This window comes from Lingula anatina, chromosome 5, assembly GCF_051362555.1.
Source record: "Lingula anatina isolate TDL-2025a chromosome 5, LinAna3.0, whole genome shotgun sequence".
Classification (NCBI taxonomy): domain Eukaryota; kingdom Metazoa; phylum Brachiopoda; class Lingulata; order Lingulida; family Lingulidae; genus Lingula; species Lingula anatina.
Window position 1 is genome coordinate 19474999 of NC_141771.1, and position 17758 is coordinate 19492756.

At 34.3% G+C, this 17758-nt stretch overlaps 1 protein-coding gene and 4 long non-coding RNA genes across 9 annotated transcripts in view; 2 read left to right on the plus strand and 3 right to left on the minus strand.

Moving 5' to 3' along the window:
* Positions 1 to 17758, minus strand: part of LOC147761812 (uncharacterized) — a 271082-nt gene that overhangs the window by 200358 nt on the left and 52966 nt on the right. The window lies entirely within an intron of this gene.
* Positions 1 to 17758, plus strand: part of LOC106158690 (HEAT repeat-containing protein 3-like) — a 117452-nt gene that overhangs the window by 92622 nt on the left and 7072 nt on the right. The gene's annotated exons all lie outside the window — the stretch shown is intronic.
* Positions 8017 to 11435, plus strand: LOC147761821 (uncharacterized). Of its 3 annotated transcripts, XR_015334700.1 has the most exons (4): positions 8047 to 8299; positions 8801 to 8888; positions 9135 to 9261; positions 9821 to 11435. It is a non-coding gene; the product is annotated as an uncharacterized LOC147761821 (long non-coding RNA). The 3 variants fall into 3 exon arrangements; XR_015334702.1 differs by lacking the exon at positions 9135 to 9261 and having other exon boundaries at positions 8017 to 8299; XR_015334701.1 differs by having other exon boundaries at positions 8040 to 8299; positions 9135 to 11435.
* LOC147761822 (uncharacterized) lies at positions 8914 to 12762 on the minus strand. Of its 2 annotated transcripts, XR_015334652.1 has the most exons (4): positions 12268 to 12762; positions 11750 to 11823; positions 11437 to 11539; positions 8914 to 10103 (listed from the first exon to the last, which is right to left on the minus strand). It is a non-coding gene; the product is annotated as an uncharacterized LOC147761822 (long non-coding RNA). The 2 variants fall into 2 exon arrangements; XR_015334651.1 differs by lacking the exon at positions 11437 to 11539 and having other exon boundaries at positions 12268 to 12744.
* On the minus strand, positions 13618 to 14935 carry LOC147761823 (uncharacterized). The gene is made up of 2 exons (XR_015334713.1): positions 14670 to 14935; positions 13618 to 14033 (listed from the first exon to the last, which is right to left on the minus strand). It is a non-coding gene; the product is annotated as an uncharacterized LOC147761823 (long non-coding RNA).

A 17758-nucleotide genomic window follows, 5' to 3' on the forward strand; every position in this document is an offset into this window, starting at 1 on the left:
CAGATAGGCCAATTGTCATTAAACTCACAGGAGTGGTCATTCCTGCTAAAACGCAGGTTGAGTTCCAAAATCAGCATAATCGGGCCATTATTTTAAAGAAATGCCGTTTTTTCACATTTCCTCAGATTAAATTCTTAGGCATGTTAACAGTTTCAATTTTTAATTAATAAGATACGTAAAAGTGTTTATTTGGCATTCCCTGCATCTTTACAACATCATTACTTGATTATGTAAAAATGATGGTAAACTTGTTATGGTGTATTGTGTCATAAAGTGTCAAAAATGGAAATAAACTCATATCATTGCAGTTTGTCAGATTCAATCATTCACTATGTTCAGAATCTCAGAATGGAAGAAATTGGACATTTAACACTGCTCTATTAATATTTTTCCCATCTCATCAATTTTCTTAGTTGATCATATCAAAACGGTAGTAAACTGTTAATTTTGTTTTTATGTTAGAAATTGATAAAACTGGAAAAAAAAAAAAACATTTCAGAACATTGCTGTCTTGTTTACATTTTGGCATTTTCAAGTTGTGACTTTGAAGTTCCATGGGCCTGAAGACCTTTGCTAGTCACATTTTCTGAATATCCATAATACTAATATTTTATTATTAAAATTGATGGTCATTATGCTGTTAAACATTATGTAATATTCCATCAAAATTTAAAAAAAAAAAACTATTTTGGGCACTGCTCCCATGATGACCATTTAAGAAAACCCATGTCAGTTACTGTTCTCAAACTTACAGGAAAGAAACATGGGACTAAAATTCAGCTTCAGTAGGCAATGCAGTCTGTTTGGTAATTCTTACTGCCAGTTAAACATTTTCACATATTGGCATTTTCAAGGTGTGATTTGAAGTTCCATGGGCTTGTTTATTATTGCATCAAAATTGGCAAAATTACCTCTTTCGCATCCTTTTTTCTGTTATTTTGTCTGTACATTTGACAGCTTTGCTGCCTTGTTTATTTCATACAGTATCATCAAAATTCATTCCCATCTGTTGCCCTTTGTAAGGTGTCTGCATTTTTTATTACAACAATACAATTTCTAGTCTTTCACAGTACTTTATTGCATTTTATTGGAAAAAATAGTCATTTCCATGTTTACATTGGTGACCAAAATCACTGTTCACATTAACTGGAAATCAAAAGAACAGTAATGATTGTAACATTTCCCACCAGTCTGCAAGGAGCATTGCCGTCACTGAAGATAGCATTGGGCAACGGGGAAGGGGGCGGGGTACTTTGGGTCCACCAATTGGTCACCAATTAAGAGAGCAAAACAGCACAAGGACGAAGAAACCCAGTTTAACTCTAGCACCGCATCACGCGAGGAAATCGAAGACTCCGCCTTAACCGAACATTAATGAACCTGGAAATATGTTGCGCAAGAATTCAAGTTTTTTTCGTGTTCATTAATTAGACTGATTGACCAATGTGGACTTGAGACTATGGAAGAAAAGTGTTCACGTAAAATTATTCTAGTTATGTATGTAGACATACACAATTTTACAGCAACAATACAATTTTAAAAGTAAAGATGTTTAATGTCAACTCTGCATTTGAGATGTAACAGTTCTTTCAAAACACAACAACTGTAAACTTTCAAAACGCCTGAAATTGCTTTATTCGAAAACATTACCAATTCTCGTTTATTTTGGACGATAACAGAGGGTGCAGTACATTAATTCATGGCTTCCTCAGCCTTTAATTTCCTTTATTTCTGTCTGTTCTATTCAGATCTATTACGGTAAATGAATATAACTCATGGCGTTGTATTTCATTACTAAACATCCTCATTTGTGATTGTGCGTTAGGGGTGGGGTGGGGTAATTTTCATGTCTCATGGGATTAGGGGGGCGGGGCCGGTTGCTCTACATGTATATCATATAACAAAGACTAAAGTTGAAATCGAGGCTTCCGCACGGAAGGTGGTCTAGTATATATTATTATGTAATCCAGGTGAGTATTTTGGTGAGAGGTGTTCAGAAAGGACCAAGGTCAGTAAAAGATGGCGAAGAAAGCCTTGTGTCTCATTGCCACAATTTCCACGAAATGGTCGGAAATCTGGGACTGAAATTGGCATCGATCTGTTGTAAGTAATGTATAGATGATGGAAGATGACATTGGTTATTTGCGTTAACGATATTTACCAAAAAATGGTGCAATTTGCAAATAAGGCATCATGTCGACATTTTTTCTTGACGTCAACAATATTTTACATTGAAAGTCCAAATTCAACTTGACGTTAAAATAGTTTATTATCTGTTCTTATTTTCAGATGGAATGCATTTGCCAGAAAACGGGTGGTGAGAGATTTGCTCCAGCAGTGAACGCGTCTTCCGTCTTAAACAATGTAAGGAGATCTTGGCAGGTAACTTCATTCTTAAGTCCTAATTTGTTTTTAAAAAAAATGAAAATCACATGTCGTGACTATGTTGTTCTTCTTTCTAAGATCTCATAAATGTTGTTTTTACTACCCTCCTGTCATATGTTTATTTCTAAAATTTCACTTTATACGTAATGCGAGGGTCACTTTCTTTTTAGTAGCACCACTGACGTGTGATTCTAAAGACACAGAATGTTGTCACGTTACAGTGTGTACACGGTGTAAAAGAATAGAAATTATATTGTTTGAAAGTGCATGTTTACATAGAACGTGTCAGCTCAGTATATGTAGGTATACAGTGTATTCGTCTAATTTTAAAGTTGAAAAGTGGTTTGTTGAATATTACTATCGAAATCGGTTACCGTAAAATTAAAAATTGCTTTATTTAATTTAATCGCTCCATAGAAATTGCTGACCCATTGCTTTGTAAAAGTGGGTTTATTTAATTTCAGTGACTCAACCATGCACGAGAAGATTGAATACGTTCTCCATCAAAGACGTCAGACTCGTGTTCCACAGCGGCTGCATCCATGTCAAGATTACATGTAGCATGTCAGAGTTTGTCTGCTAGTAAATTTGCAGGGTTGAAACTTGATATATAAACTGTAATTTTTACTTTGGGTTGTGAATCGGCTGTAGTTATTTTCAAACTATCACAAAGTAGTGTTTAGGAAGAGTACTTTGCAGGACGACCGGTTTTCTTTTTGTTCGTAACATATTTGTGAGGGCAAATCTGCAATTTGGCACTTCTCCGTGAACAATTATTTATTCAAAATTTAATTCTAGTATTTATTTTGGTGATGTTAAATTTGGAAATAAAGAAAACGTCCCAACCGTGCAAAATGCATTTATGGAAGTCTTTAGAAGTCTTTTGTGTGTTCAGTTGAAGAAAAAAAGAACGAGATGTGCATCCACCGAAAATTAATAAATCGCTGTAATTTAAATAATTATTTTTCAGAAATTGCAGCACTATCAAACTGGCAGAATGTGTCATTAGTATTGCAGAACTGTCCACACGTATTGAAACGAACTTTCTTAAGTTTGAATATGCCATTGTGACGCATATAATTTTTATAAGTTATAATATAAACTTCGTGTTTCAATGAGGGGAGGGGTCAAAAGTCACCGTGGTTTTAGAAACGAAACCAAGGAGTTGAAATTTTCCCGAAATTAATATACATTTGTTATTGCAGTAGTGGTAAATCAAAACAAAGGAAAATCGTTGTATTACAGAAGGTGTTTTATTTCGGAATATTATCTTCATTAAAGGGTCCATGTAGGACTGACATTCATCAGAAACTTTTACACACTGAATTTTCGACAAATTCTTGACAAAGTCAAATAAATCATTTTAGCTGCCTTTTTTTTTTTTTTTTTTTTTTGAAAATGAGTACTCGATGAAGGTTTTAAGATTGCCAATTTCTGTCAGTATACCCAACAAAGAATGTGATACAATTTTTAAAAAGCCAAATTTACATTTTTCGTAAATTTGCTTAAATTTTGGCTAGCAGTTTTTTAGCCAATTCTTTGAAAAACCATCGAATTATCGTACAAAATTACTTTTTAATTGTATTTTGCTTCATTAAACAAAAAAATGAATAATTGTAATTCTCTCAGTATAAAAAAATTTATACAAAAGTGTGTAGATCAACGCTCTGTTAAAGGTTGGCCTTGTGCCTTGTATTTTTTTAGTTGACTTTTTGGTCGCAATCAAAGAGTGATTGAAGAATAACTCCTTATGGAATGTCAGTCCTGCATGTCCTGTGGAGTTATAATGCTGAGTGTCACTTGATCACTGAACACCGGAGACCAGTTTGAAGTTTATTAGCATTGTCTTAGTAAATGTGATTTTCAAATATTTGCTCTATCTTTGTTTTCTCTGCACATTATTCTTTAAGATAGCTATGGTTGAAATAAGCTTGTAGGTTGGTCATGTCGTTATGACGTTTCTGATTCGCATGCTGTACAAATTTCAGTTTTCGCTCAAAGTTGTGCCATGAAATGCATATTTAAGCAAATCGTATGAAAAAAACTCGTCTGTTTTGGGCATGACAATATTTATCGATGAACTAAACAAACAACCAGGAATCTTACAAAATTTTATTATTTTATCTAACTTTTCTTGTTTTGTGAACATCAGCAAGACGACATAGTGCTTGCATGTGGGTACATGGGTTGGGATAGGATGACGTTATATGCATATTGAATTTTCTATATCGATCACACCAGTGAATTTAGACAAACATTTTTGGTAATGTTTTGGTTTTTATTTTATTTATTTATTTATTTTGTTAATCTTGTTGGTATTATGTCTATCATAATATTCCTGAACTCCTTTATAAATCAAAAAGCTACGCCGGCCAAGCAGAAATGTTCAAAATGCATAGAATCTTGACATGTTTTAGTTAGATAGAGAATCAGTTCTGTTTGTATGTAAAAGCTTAATTCACATTTCATAGTACGTTTTATGAAATTGACATTAATGTAGAAGAAAAGGTATTCCAAGTTTTATAATATTTTGTGAAAACAATGCTGTTACTTTTTGTATTCATTTGTGCAATAATAAATGTGCTATATTGTTTTATGAACAAAATAGAAGTTATTTTTCTTAACTACAGAACCACCGACTCCTCTTACTATCCTGTGTTCGCAGCACTGTTTTGTAGAAGTCGAAATTCTTTATTTGGATTTATTTTTGTAAAAGGTAATTTGCTGGGACCCAGTGGCGCCAGGAATCGAACCTGCAACCTTCTGTCTGAGAGGCAAGCACGTTACCTACTCCTCTAACTGTTCCCACCCACCCTCCCCAGGTAGACTTTCTTCTTATAGTAACCAAAGGAAATTTTTTTTTAAAGTCCTTGGGAAAATACTCAGTGGTATCCAAATACGCGAGCAGGAAAGTGAACCCAACCCGTGGGTACCAATGAACATGAAAATAATACAACGCACTGAATAATTTTGGTATTTCTTTATTAATACCAAAACAAATTTCCATTCCATATATGCATGTATATTTAACAATCTTAAAACATCAGTTTGTGGGACTACAATTGTGATTTTTTTAAGTTTTGAAGGTTTGAATATAATGGTATCAACCAAGTTATTGAGATCCTCATTAGAATTCACTAAAAATGTAACAAATTCAATCTATTTGATTTTACAAATAAAACTATCAACTAAACTTTTTATGAAGTATGATCTTATGTTTGATATTAAAGAAAATATTTCGGAAAAGACTTTTTCTTTTAAAAAATAACGCCGGATCTGGTATCCACCCCACCTTTAAAATCAGAAAAATCAAAAAGGAAACCCACTCTGGACTAACATTATCAAGTACACATAATGCTACAAATTCCCTAGAATTTCACATTTTGACTACATTTAAATGTTCCAGATCCGACGTTGATTTTTTTCTGTTTCTAACCATACGATATAATAAGAATTATTTCAATAACTAAATACCTAAAATCATGAGCAATTCTACAACTCTTGTGACAAATGTTTTGCAATGAACTGAACAAAAATTAATTTCACATAGCACATGTAGAGAGAAAACATTTTTACACCTACTGATCGATCTAATAATAGAAAGTAAGTTTTTCAAAGTTGAGCCGATTTTGAAAAATGGTATCAATAATTCTTTCGTCTTTACACAGAATCTAGATTTCTTTAAGAGACATCATCTTTCAGTTACATTTTACGAAAGTCACAGTGTACATACTACGAACCTAGACATCAGAAAATTGGTTCATTAACAAGAACAAGCTTATGAAATTAAGTTTTCTAATCTCTTCTCTGAGCGTTTAAAGAAAAGCAAAGGCACATACCCCCCCCCCCCCCCCCCCCCCCCCCGGTAGTGAGTGCCAGTCCCATATGTAGGTAATATTTAATTTTCCTAGAAATTTCAACAATAAATCACAAGGCATACAATAATTAGAACAGTTAACAGCGATTCGACCCATAAAGTCATTAAATTGAAAAAAATAATAATAAATTAGCAATAAGTCACCAAGGTACACGGTATCCAGAACAGTTCAAAGCAATAAGATCCATAAAGTCATTTAATTTTCTCAGAAATTTTAACAACAAATCATCAAGGTGCAAGGTATACGGTATCGAAAACAGTTTATAGCATTGCGATTCATAAATTCGTTTATAGATTCAACAAAGTCCCTCTCGTATTGAAAATAGACAAAGGCCAATTTTACTTATGGCGGCAACATTTTGAAATTTACAACTCAAAACGTGTTAATTTCTATTGTAAACCGCACTGAGGCGTAATGGAGGGCGACATATGACAACTAGACTTATTAAAAACTTTTACACATCGTACTTTTGTGAACGGTGTTGGATAAGAGTGTGCTTTGGTGATAAAGAGAAATTGTTGAATTTCTCAGGATGTTATTTTCTAGGTAAAGGTGTAACGCGCATTATATGCCTTTGAATTGAAATTAAAGCACATGTTTTTGAAGACAGTGATTTAAGTTTATATGCTGAACTCAAAATAATTAAGGACAAGAAATGAAAAATTGACATCAGCAAAAAATATTATTTAATGTAATATCCCCAATTTGTCATTAATTTTTATTGGATAAAAGAACACATTTTTAAAAGTATAGCTCACAGGACATCAGCAAAAACAATATTATTCAATGTAATATTACCAATATGTAATAAATTTAAACTGGACAAATCAGAGAAGAATATTAATTATCAGCTGTTTTATCTTATAAGAATGAAGTAACTTTCTTCAATCAACAACTTAATATTGAAATCAGAGAATGAGGCTATCCAGGTGAGTAATGATGAATGTTCTATTAGACATCAAAATATTGGAGGTAAAGGTAAACTATTTCAATATTAAGCTGTTGATTGAAGAAAAATTACTTCACTCTTTACTGAATAGAGGAATATATTCTCTTAAAGATATTTACAAACATTTTTATAACTACCTATTTTCCTACATATACTATCTCTCTCCTTTGCAAAAATATTGAGAAAAATGACCTACGCAAAATGTTTAATTTTACCCCTACGACTATATCTACCACCCTGAGCTTCAGAGATAACTTGACACTAACCTCTTCACTATAGCCTATCTTCATCGTGTCAAGTTACCTCTGACCACATTCGATTGCCTCCGCCGCCCGCCAATCAAATTTAAAGTCCGCACTCAATGACTCATTGAACGATCTAGCCAATGAACGCGAACGAGTCAAAGCGCGCTTTGTTCAAATCCGGACCAATCAAAGATAAGGCTGAATATCAGGGACTTGCCGTAACCTGTGGGCAGCACGCAAAATACATCATCCCTCAGTAGATAATTATGCAGGGCATCAAACTGCTCTGGTTTCAATTCCGATATACTCCATGCTTTCTTTGTGTACGGTTATGCACTCGGAACTACTCGGATGTCTCCGCACTCGACAATAACTATGTTAGTATGGAGCTTGCGGAATCAGCCGAGGATTGCCGATTGACGGTCAACCAATCAGCGTTTTCACCAAACTTTGGTGAAAAATTTTGAAACATGGATTTGATTGGCTTATATAAACTAGGTCAAACTATTTTCGTCAGAGCATAGAAGTAGAGAAAATGGAATGCCAACTTCAAATCTCGCAGGCCGAGCTTGTGACCCCGAGAGTTGGGGAGTTTCACTTCCGGTTTCCATGCCGCTGCATTCAACTCACGCTCTACATGTTTCAATAACTACTTTTCATAGCGACTAGAGCTAGTTTTTACGATAATGTGATTTGCTATGGCGTAAACGGGAGTCTGGACATTCTAACTGCAGTTTTTATGGTGTGAAAACGGAATCATTAAAACCCAAAGCGCTTTATTTGGTGCGTATGACAGAGTGTATTACCGAAGTCGAAGATAACACGGAATATAATTTAGCAATGTAAGTAATAACTTTTGTATTTTAATACAATATTGTGTTTTTTAAGCGTAAATTTAAGGAGTGAGAGGCTCATTCATGATATGATCTGTCCTTGAATACAATGGTCGTCTGACGCCGATTGTTTTCCGTTTATCCCTCAAGTGTCCATGTACGGTCTTCGAGAAATCTGTGAACTAAATGTCGTTATCCAAGCTGTTAATAAAAGCACAGAATATTTATACATATAAATATTACATATTTAGTTGTCCCCTTTTCATTTTATGCATTTGTACAAGCAAAATACGAACATGTTTAATAAGAAAAAATGGAAATATCAAAGTCATACTTGGAGTTGTGCCATACCACCAGAGGATCATTGCAACACTAAACTAGATCAGTTATAGCTGGTTATTACTCCTGGAGATATAGCTTCAACATATAATTAAGATATACCTGACTATGTAGGACTAATAATAATAATAATTTATTAGAAATGTAAATTTTTATTCTGTTCTTTTCAAGGGTGTCAAGAAGGAGTTTCTGTTGTGTTATTCTATGCAGTGCCTCTTCACAGAAGTGCAAGGGTCTTTCTTTCCACAGCTTGCCTAAGGTAAAATTGAAGCAACACAAAATAATAATCAAGCAAACCATTTTATTATTATCTCTTTTGCACCTTTTCACAGTTGAATAACTTACTTCTTTCACAATAATTATATATAAAACGACAATTTATTAAATCTCATAATGTTCAATATTTTACACCTTCATATGCCAGCTTTTGATTCTACAAAGAAACTCCCATTTCTAAGGCGAGTACAAGAATTAAGGTGGTACATGTATCTTTTCATATCCACAGGAGTGTCTGAGGTTTCAGACAAATGGAGAAGTCAGCTGATCCACTGCATCAACAGATGTGACAGCTACTTCAATCCTGAGAAAGTCAAGATCTGTTCCAGTTATTTTGAAGCACTGTTTCATTAAATGTATGTGTACATTCAGGCTGTATAATTGGGGGATGAATATTATCTCATGAAAGTTTATTGAACTCGATTGAAATGAATTAACATCCCTTTCACCTCCTTATTACAACTTAAATTCAACATTGCTGTTTGCTTACCAAATGAGGACTTATGTCTCGGTTTCAAAGCTTTATTTTTTTACATCAGACATTTAGCAGTGCACACATGTATGGTGAAACTGATTGTAGTTACATACAAATTGAGACTATCCTTACTTTAAAATAGAAATCTATAAATTAAGAAATGTGCATAATAAGGGCAGAATTTGTACATTTAGCATGTTATGTAGAACTAAAATGGCAGTCTGGAATAACAGAATTAGAGCATTGGAAAAATGTATCTGTATAGGAAATTTTTTCCTAAAATTTTTTCATTTCCATCAACATAGGCTGCATTTGTAGTGATAGATGCAAGTCTGCCTTGTGACTTAGCAGCCTGCAATGTCTGCTTCTGGCTGTGTACTTTTATCTCCGAGTTGACTCAGTTTTTCCTTGTTATCACTTCCCCTTCATCTATGTTTCAGTTTGCTGACTACAAAAACCACCAATCATTATAGTGTGTGATGTCTACCTCTGTCCGTTTGATGGAATCGACAACATTTTCTGCACTAGTAGGGCTGATGAAATGTGCATCCAGGACTTAACTGAAGATCTCAACTGCCAACCAGACTGCTGTAATGTCTTGTATGCTGGTTGTAGCAGTGAAGATAGCTGACTGGGATGCCTCTCTGTTCAGCCTGGAGACCTTGGACTTCTTTACCAAACAGGGAGATATATATTGTCCCAAAAGGTTGCAGAAACCTGAAACTAAATTAGAACTGTATGCTAGTGATGCACGTTTTTTAAAAGTACTAATGGCAGAGTACAACTAATTATGTCTGACTCCAGATTTTGACATATCCAAGAATATTGCTGTTTGAGAAATCCGTTTCAATACGACATCTTTATTTTTAACTATGGCTATGTAAAACATTGGCTTTTAAATGTATACTGACAGTCAATAAAATCATAGCATTTATTTATCAAATAATATTTTAAGTTCCTTTGGCACATTAAGAAAATGACAGTTTTCATGTGAAATATGACACATTATTCAGTCACACATTTCACTCTTTTATGACCAAAAGAGAGTTGGAATCGATTCTCGTTAAAAAAAGGACAAGAAAGTTTTCTGATGCACTTTCACTGTCTGTCACCATATATTAAAGAATAATCCATAGTATAACATGAACAAGAGCTGAGAAAAAAATCGAGTATGCAGGCAAGAAAAAGTTACCATTATAATAAACTATGCAGGCAAGGAAAAGTTACCATTATTAAAAACAGGTTGAAATACTATTGTGATTAAGTTCAACCCAATATTGCATTTACACTTTAAAATAAATTAATTGCACCAATAGTATTCTATGGGTCAGATGTATGAGGCTTCAAACTGTGTGAACAGGTGCTGATATTATTTAAGGAAAATTTAAGGTGTAAAATCAAGCACTTCCAAATTAGCTATCTTAGGTGATGGCATCAGATAACCCATGGTTTGCAGCTAAGAGTAGAAAAAAAAAATTAATAATAATAATAATAAATAAATAAAATTTAAAAAATAATAAAATAAAAAAAAAAATGAAATAAACAGAGGAGAAAATAACAAACTATAAAATGCTTTTAAAGATAGATGAGGCATGATGTATTACATGGAAAACAAGTAAAAACATTTTTATATAGTTTTGGAAGTGCGTGGTATAATTAAGGCACAGGAAATAATTTATTTTTTGGATTTCTTGAACATTAGACTGAAATATTACCATGTTCAAGAGTGTATTAAACAATTGCAAAATATCTCTAAACTGAAATCATTGTATTTTCTAAATGTTTCAGCTGAAGATGCTTTATGTATTTATATCTGATTTCTCTAAATTTCACTGTTCTTATCATATACTGATGATTGATCAAAGTAGACAAGAAAACATTCCATAGAAATATAAAAATTTTATATGCAGGTCAAGAGTAAAATTCATTTGCTATTATTGTTATTATGTATGCAGTAACAGCTGTTATTGCTACTATAACTGATACATATTTGGAACTTTGTAATTTTGATAAAAGCCTTGAAATACTGAAATAAATATATTCTTTAACAATGTACCTTTCGAAGTTTCCTTTTGCATATTTATAGCTGCTGTATGTCAACAAAATGCTGGATGCAGCTTTTCCAGGGATTGCTCCACTAATTGTGAGATTTCAGTCACCTGAAGTAGTAAATTTACAAAAGCACTGTCAACAAATTATTTTTGTATTTGTATCATGTTTCATTATTAATGTAAATGCATAATATCTAACGAAAAGGAATGTACTGTTCCAATTTCCATGTAACTATAAAATGTTTAATCATATAAAAATGTTCTCAAACAAAAAAAAAATGTTCAGAAAGATGGTTATTTTTATTTATTGCAACATACTAGGGTGGTGCTACTGGTTGCGTGGTGCTCTGTACGGCGAGTTGCAGCATACTGAATCTCTCTTCAAAATCATCCTATAAACAGAAAATTTACTTAAAATTTTGGAAAAAATAACTTACAACAAATACAAAATTTTAATGATAATGAATGTGAGTAGGATTCAACTTAATGAGGTGATTTAATATCGGTAGTAAAAAATTATTGGGTTGCCTTTTCCTTGGCAGGAAAATTGCTAGCAGCCTTGTATTTAGTTGTAAACAAAAGCATTAAATATCAAATTCCCTAGTTAAGGGACAGAATTTTATTCCAACTTTTTTCAAGTATGATGTGCAGTCAAACTACAGTTCACGGCTAGTTCGGACTTATATTCCGTTGCTGTACAGATATATCATTACTTGATCACGACAGGGAAAGTAAAACTCTGCCGGCTGTCCACGTGTGAGATCGCTCGATTATCGTCGATTTTATCCACATGCTGCAATCCAGCTTCGTTTAATCAAGCTAAGAGACAGACTTACCTCCAATAATGTCAACTTCGAGGCCATTATTAATCAAATTGAACCAAAAATCTGTCAAAATGACGCTCAATAAGGTCGCGCGTCAAGGTTATTTTCAGTTGCACCCTGGATTACGCACGCTTGCTCCGCAAGGTGTCGCCTGTGGTGGGGGGGCATCACAGCCCATATGGTTACTGTGGCGAAGGTGACAGGTACTTCCAAACATTTTTTCATAACTGTCATTTTTCCTTATTCTATTCATGAATTTGATATTTACGGCAATTGAAAATGTGGCACCGGCAAAAGTGAATCTAGGTGCGTTGACAGGCCGCACAGGTGTCCCCAATTAACCGCCGCCAGAGAAGAGACCCCAAGCATTAAACAACACAACCGGTAGATATTGGAAATTTGGAGAAAGTTAAGCAACTGAGGCTTTATTAGATTTGGACAGAAATCGGGGGTAATGCCCAGTGACATGCCAAACCCCTAAGTTCAAGTCTTGGCCCTTGACACCTGTAACGCACCCCTAGTCAAGAATCTGAACAAATCAATGTTGGGCAGGTATAGGGTATACTCTATTTTCTACAGGTGTTTTGTGATTTTATCAAGTGCCTTTTGTTCTCAGGAACTAGTAGCAAACTTTATCAGATAACAATCTGACACTAACCAAGCTGCACTAACAGCGCTGTAAACCCAGTTATCAATGCTGTCATCTTTACCTGTATCTTTACCGGTATTATGCCAGTGGTACGTTTGATACATTTGAGTAGTAAATATGCTTTTATGCTTACATTCATTTGTAATACGTTAGCATCAACCTGTTAATAAAAACTTGGAAACTTTCAATGTTATTACACAATAACAGTATAATGATGGGAACTGTTACGATTAAATGCTTAGAAGAATAATAAAAACAAATTATGTGAAATATAAAATGAATTGATTTTATTTGGGTTATTTATTTACTTATTTCAAACCAAGTAATTATCAAACATGAAGCTTATTTTAAGACACATTCGCAGATATATGAAATATAACCCTGCTGGTACACAGATCTACAGTTCTAAAATGCAAATACCAAGTACCTTTCACACACCACTGATGAGATGTGAATAATCATATGTATAAAGTAGTAAAAATATCACAAAATGTGTGTAAGCAAGATATTTCTACAAGTAACCTCATTAATCAGTCAGGAAACTTCATAATGCACCCAATAAATGTAGAAATTTGAGCCAGAGAAATTCTACATACAGGCATGACAGATTTACCATATATTGCCATCAACCCTTAACTGAATGGGCATAGAAAGAACAAAGTGAGTCTCCCTCCCATTAAAAATGAGAAATAAAAATAAATAAATAAATAACATATACTGTCATTTTTAATACTGAAAAACAATGGCACCTTGCAGCCTTCACTGCCTCACTATTTGCAGACAATGTTCTAGTCACTGTAACTGTGTACTTTTGATGAGGCATAGATGCAAGAATAACTTCTTTGAAGTATATTGTGAAGGTCTCTTTTGTCATAAATCTGCCACATATAACCTGAATGTACATATTGCGATTCACACCGCAGCAGCTTGTCTTAGTAAGGACTCAACCAGTTTGAAAACTGGTGGCATAGCTTCAGGGACAAGATCACACCATCTATCCTTGCTGCGATGATGGATCTACTAGTACATTATCTATGTCTTGTCCTCCTAGTTTCTCTAATACCATTTCCCCTGATCTATGCTCACATCAGTCTCTACAGCTTTACCAACTGCTACACAGTTTTTACATCTGAAAGTATAAAGCAAAAATTGTAATAAAGCACCATCAATTTACTTGTTAGATATTGATTCGAGGACAAGAGAAAAATGCAGAAACCTCATATCATAATCAAGATAGTTGAAAATCAAATATGCATAATCAAATTAATAGCTTTAATTGTACATACTACTGATGATTTAATCTTTTAAAATTCAGCATAAATTTCTCTTGTTAAAGCATAGACACTTTATTAAAATGTGCTTGAACAAATAATAATAATAATAAACAACCTGCACACAAGATGGAACATGGAGGTCAATTGCCACAAAATAAGCTGATTTGTACTTGGTAGCCTGAGAAATAGTATCAGGTATTAATTTGAGTAGTAAATTGAGTAATAATACCACAGAGTTAACAATGACACAAGCATATGGTGTTGTGTAACAAAATCCATGCATTTATTGCTGTGGCAGTGTCCTCCCCAACCTATCGTGCACCGCAGGTTTTGATTTTCAATGTCATCAAAAATGTTTATTGTTGTTAGTTTGATTTACGTATCTGCTATTCAAATAATATCGTTTGGAAATAACTAACTGATTTAATTATGCTTTTGCAACATGAAATCATCATTAACTTTGCCGGTTCACGTGTATACCAGTACAGTACCTTGCTATCAGTGCTGCTCTTTTCTCCCTAACTCGTCACTGACAGGCTAACCACATCGTTTCAAAACAACGTTGGTATGCTCCTTTACTTTTGGTGTTGGCAGTTTCGCCCCGGGGACATCGTTTTTTGCTAAAAACAACGTATCGTTTTCACCCATCTATACATTGCTCCTGTACAAAATGGCCGCTTGCTGCCCCCCCAAGGGAAAAATCGTAGCACGTGGGTAGTTACGCAAGACCTGTGACGTATAACGCGCGCAAGGTTATTGTCTTAGCACGCCTGCTCCCCATTCACATGTAGTGCAACGAAAGTTGACCGGAAGTAAAACTACCCAACTCTCGCCCAACTCTCGTGGTCACAAGCTCGTAACACAGAGGGCAATACAAATCTCGCGGGAGTTGGCATTCCATTTTCTCTACTTCTATGGTCAGAGGTAACTTGACACGATGAAGATAGGCTATAGTGAAGAGGTTAGTGTCAAGTTATCTCTGAAGCTCAGGGTGATATCTACTAACGCAGTCCAATTAACATGAAGTGCATATGAGATATGAAGAGCTGGCGAAAATGTGGAGGAAGCAAAATGGCGAAAATATTGGGATATTTCCAAAACTAGTTTTAAGCATTTAGGCATCAAAAATGAATCACAAATAAGTTATCATCAAATATCTAATATTAATATCTTAAAACGTTGTACTAAATCAGTTGAAACTGATATATTCATATACTTAGTACATGTATCTGGACCGCCTCGCATCCACTCCCTGGTCACTCAGAACTGATGAAGACGTGACATCTCTTTCTGGAGTGTTGGTTACATATGATTCATGGGGGAGGAGGCAGGATATTTTGGACACATTGTTCACCCAATTATCATCAATATCTGATAAGTAAACCTTCATTGACAATTTACTGCAATAAAAATGCATAGGACGCATTTGTGTTAGATATATTTCAAAATACGCCATTGATAAGATTAACCCCATACCCTGACACCCCTACAATGAAACATTATTTTCGTCACTGGTTTTGATCAAATACACGTTTTTATCTGAACAGAGTTTAGTATATTGGACCAACCTGATCGTACTATGGCGCCATCTGCTGGAATCAGCAGACTAAAACTTTAAGAACTTTAAATCATGTGATCATATTTGAATGTACGATGTTGTAGTCTTCGTTTACCTTCACAATGACAAATAATCTTTCGAATATATATCTGTGTGCGTACGTGGAACCTGGTCATGATAACGAAGGCGTTTATTAAATTATCCCAGATTTTACAGAGTTTTGGCCAGTGACAGGAAAGAAGGGTTGATTAGTTGGAGAAAAATACCACTTATCCCAGGAAAATCCGTGCAATATTTTAGCGCGTCAGCACAAACGCCGTGAAGATACGCTATGCCTATATTTTGCCGAAGCATTTAATTCAAATTGATTTTTTTTACACTTTGCATCATACAACCAGTTTTCATAACGTCCGTCTGTACTGTCATGCACAAGTTATAACAGTTTTATTCTACCTCCCCAATATCCTCCTGTCATTTCATGCTGTCAATATTGACATATACAAGATTTCAACATATATCATACATCACATGATTCTTTCACATACAGCACTTGAATAACATATTTTATGTAATGAAAGAAATGAAATTCCATTCGTATCAAATATTTTTTCTTCGGGAATTGATATTTCAAATTGTTTCGCCTCCGCCTGGCGTTTGGTAGAATACAGAAAAGGTGGTGATTATACGAGAAAGTTAGAAACAAGAGGAGGTGTGTTAATCTGTTAAACTGATTGCATTCAGCAGAGTTGGATTGATCTACATAGAACGAAATGGAATGAAACCTTAGATTAATTAAAATGTATCTTATTATTATTGTAGTGCTCTTAATATTTATCTAGAACTTCAACCCTCTGGGTTATCAATATCTTATCAATAAATAAGAAATAATCATTATTATACAGGGTGATATTCTGGCGTCTGTTCTGTCTCAACATGATTGCGACGTCTTCCACAGAATTGATGAAAATGTGTTAGGTGTGACAAGTCGCTCACCGCTTTGTTTTAAGGTGACACGATGAGTGTCTTCTCTCGAGGTAGATTCTACTTTATTTTGAATAAGACCGGTGGTGGGTTGTGCCTTACGACAACCATGACAGAATTTTTACCGCGTTCTCTTTTCATTTGTGTTGCACCAGGATTGACACGCATTTCCATTCCATGTATTAATAGGAGGTTAATTTTTACGAGATTGGACACAGGTAACTGTTATATCCTTATCTGTAGTAAAAAAATTAAGATATCAGTCGCATATTTTATTTTTAGAAACGAGAAAAATGAGTACGTTTTCAGTTGAAAAACCAAAATAAAGTCAACTGGTAAATTATTGCATTTGGATTAGTATCAGGAATAAGTTTATTTTAATAGCTTAAAAGCCTTTTTTGGTAGAAAACCTTGTCTTCAAACTTGTTCTCCTGCTGAATACGTCCAGTAAAAAAGAATTATGTAATTTAGCACGATAGATTAAACAGGCTGGAAGATCAGATCTGCTACAGCTGTATGTATATGTGATTGTATGTATTCATTGTCATTATTCCAAAGTAAATAAACTATATAAGATTGTGTGGATAATAAAAAAATGCAATCCTTCTTGAATTTGATTTTTTTCTCAATTTCTTTATTATTCGAATAATCTTGTTATCTTAATCTTAATGCCGAATTGATCATTCAATATGGACATGAAAATTATGGAAATTTCATGGCAGTTGAATACCACATCCTCGCGATCTAACGTAAGACAAATTCTCTCTCTCTCTCTCTCTCTCTCTCTCTCTCTCTCAAATTCAGCAGAACCACAGACAAAATGCGAAAAAAAAGCATTAGAATATGAGTTATTTATATCTAAACTTTTCCTATTCGCTGGAACATATTAATAAAAGTGATCTTTACAGTACCTCTCAAGGGGAGGGAGGGGGCGTACACCGGGGCTCTCGTCAAGAAGCCCTTCTCAGCCTTCTAGCTGTTAAAAAATTCTTCCGAAGGGCGGGTCAAGAAATGATTTATAATGAGAAGAAAATTGTTATT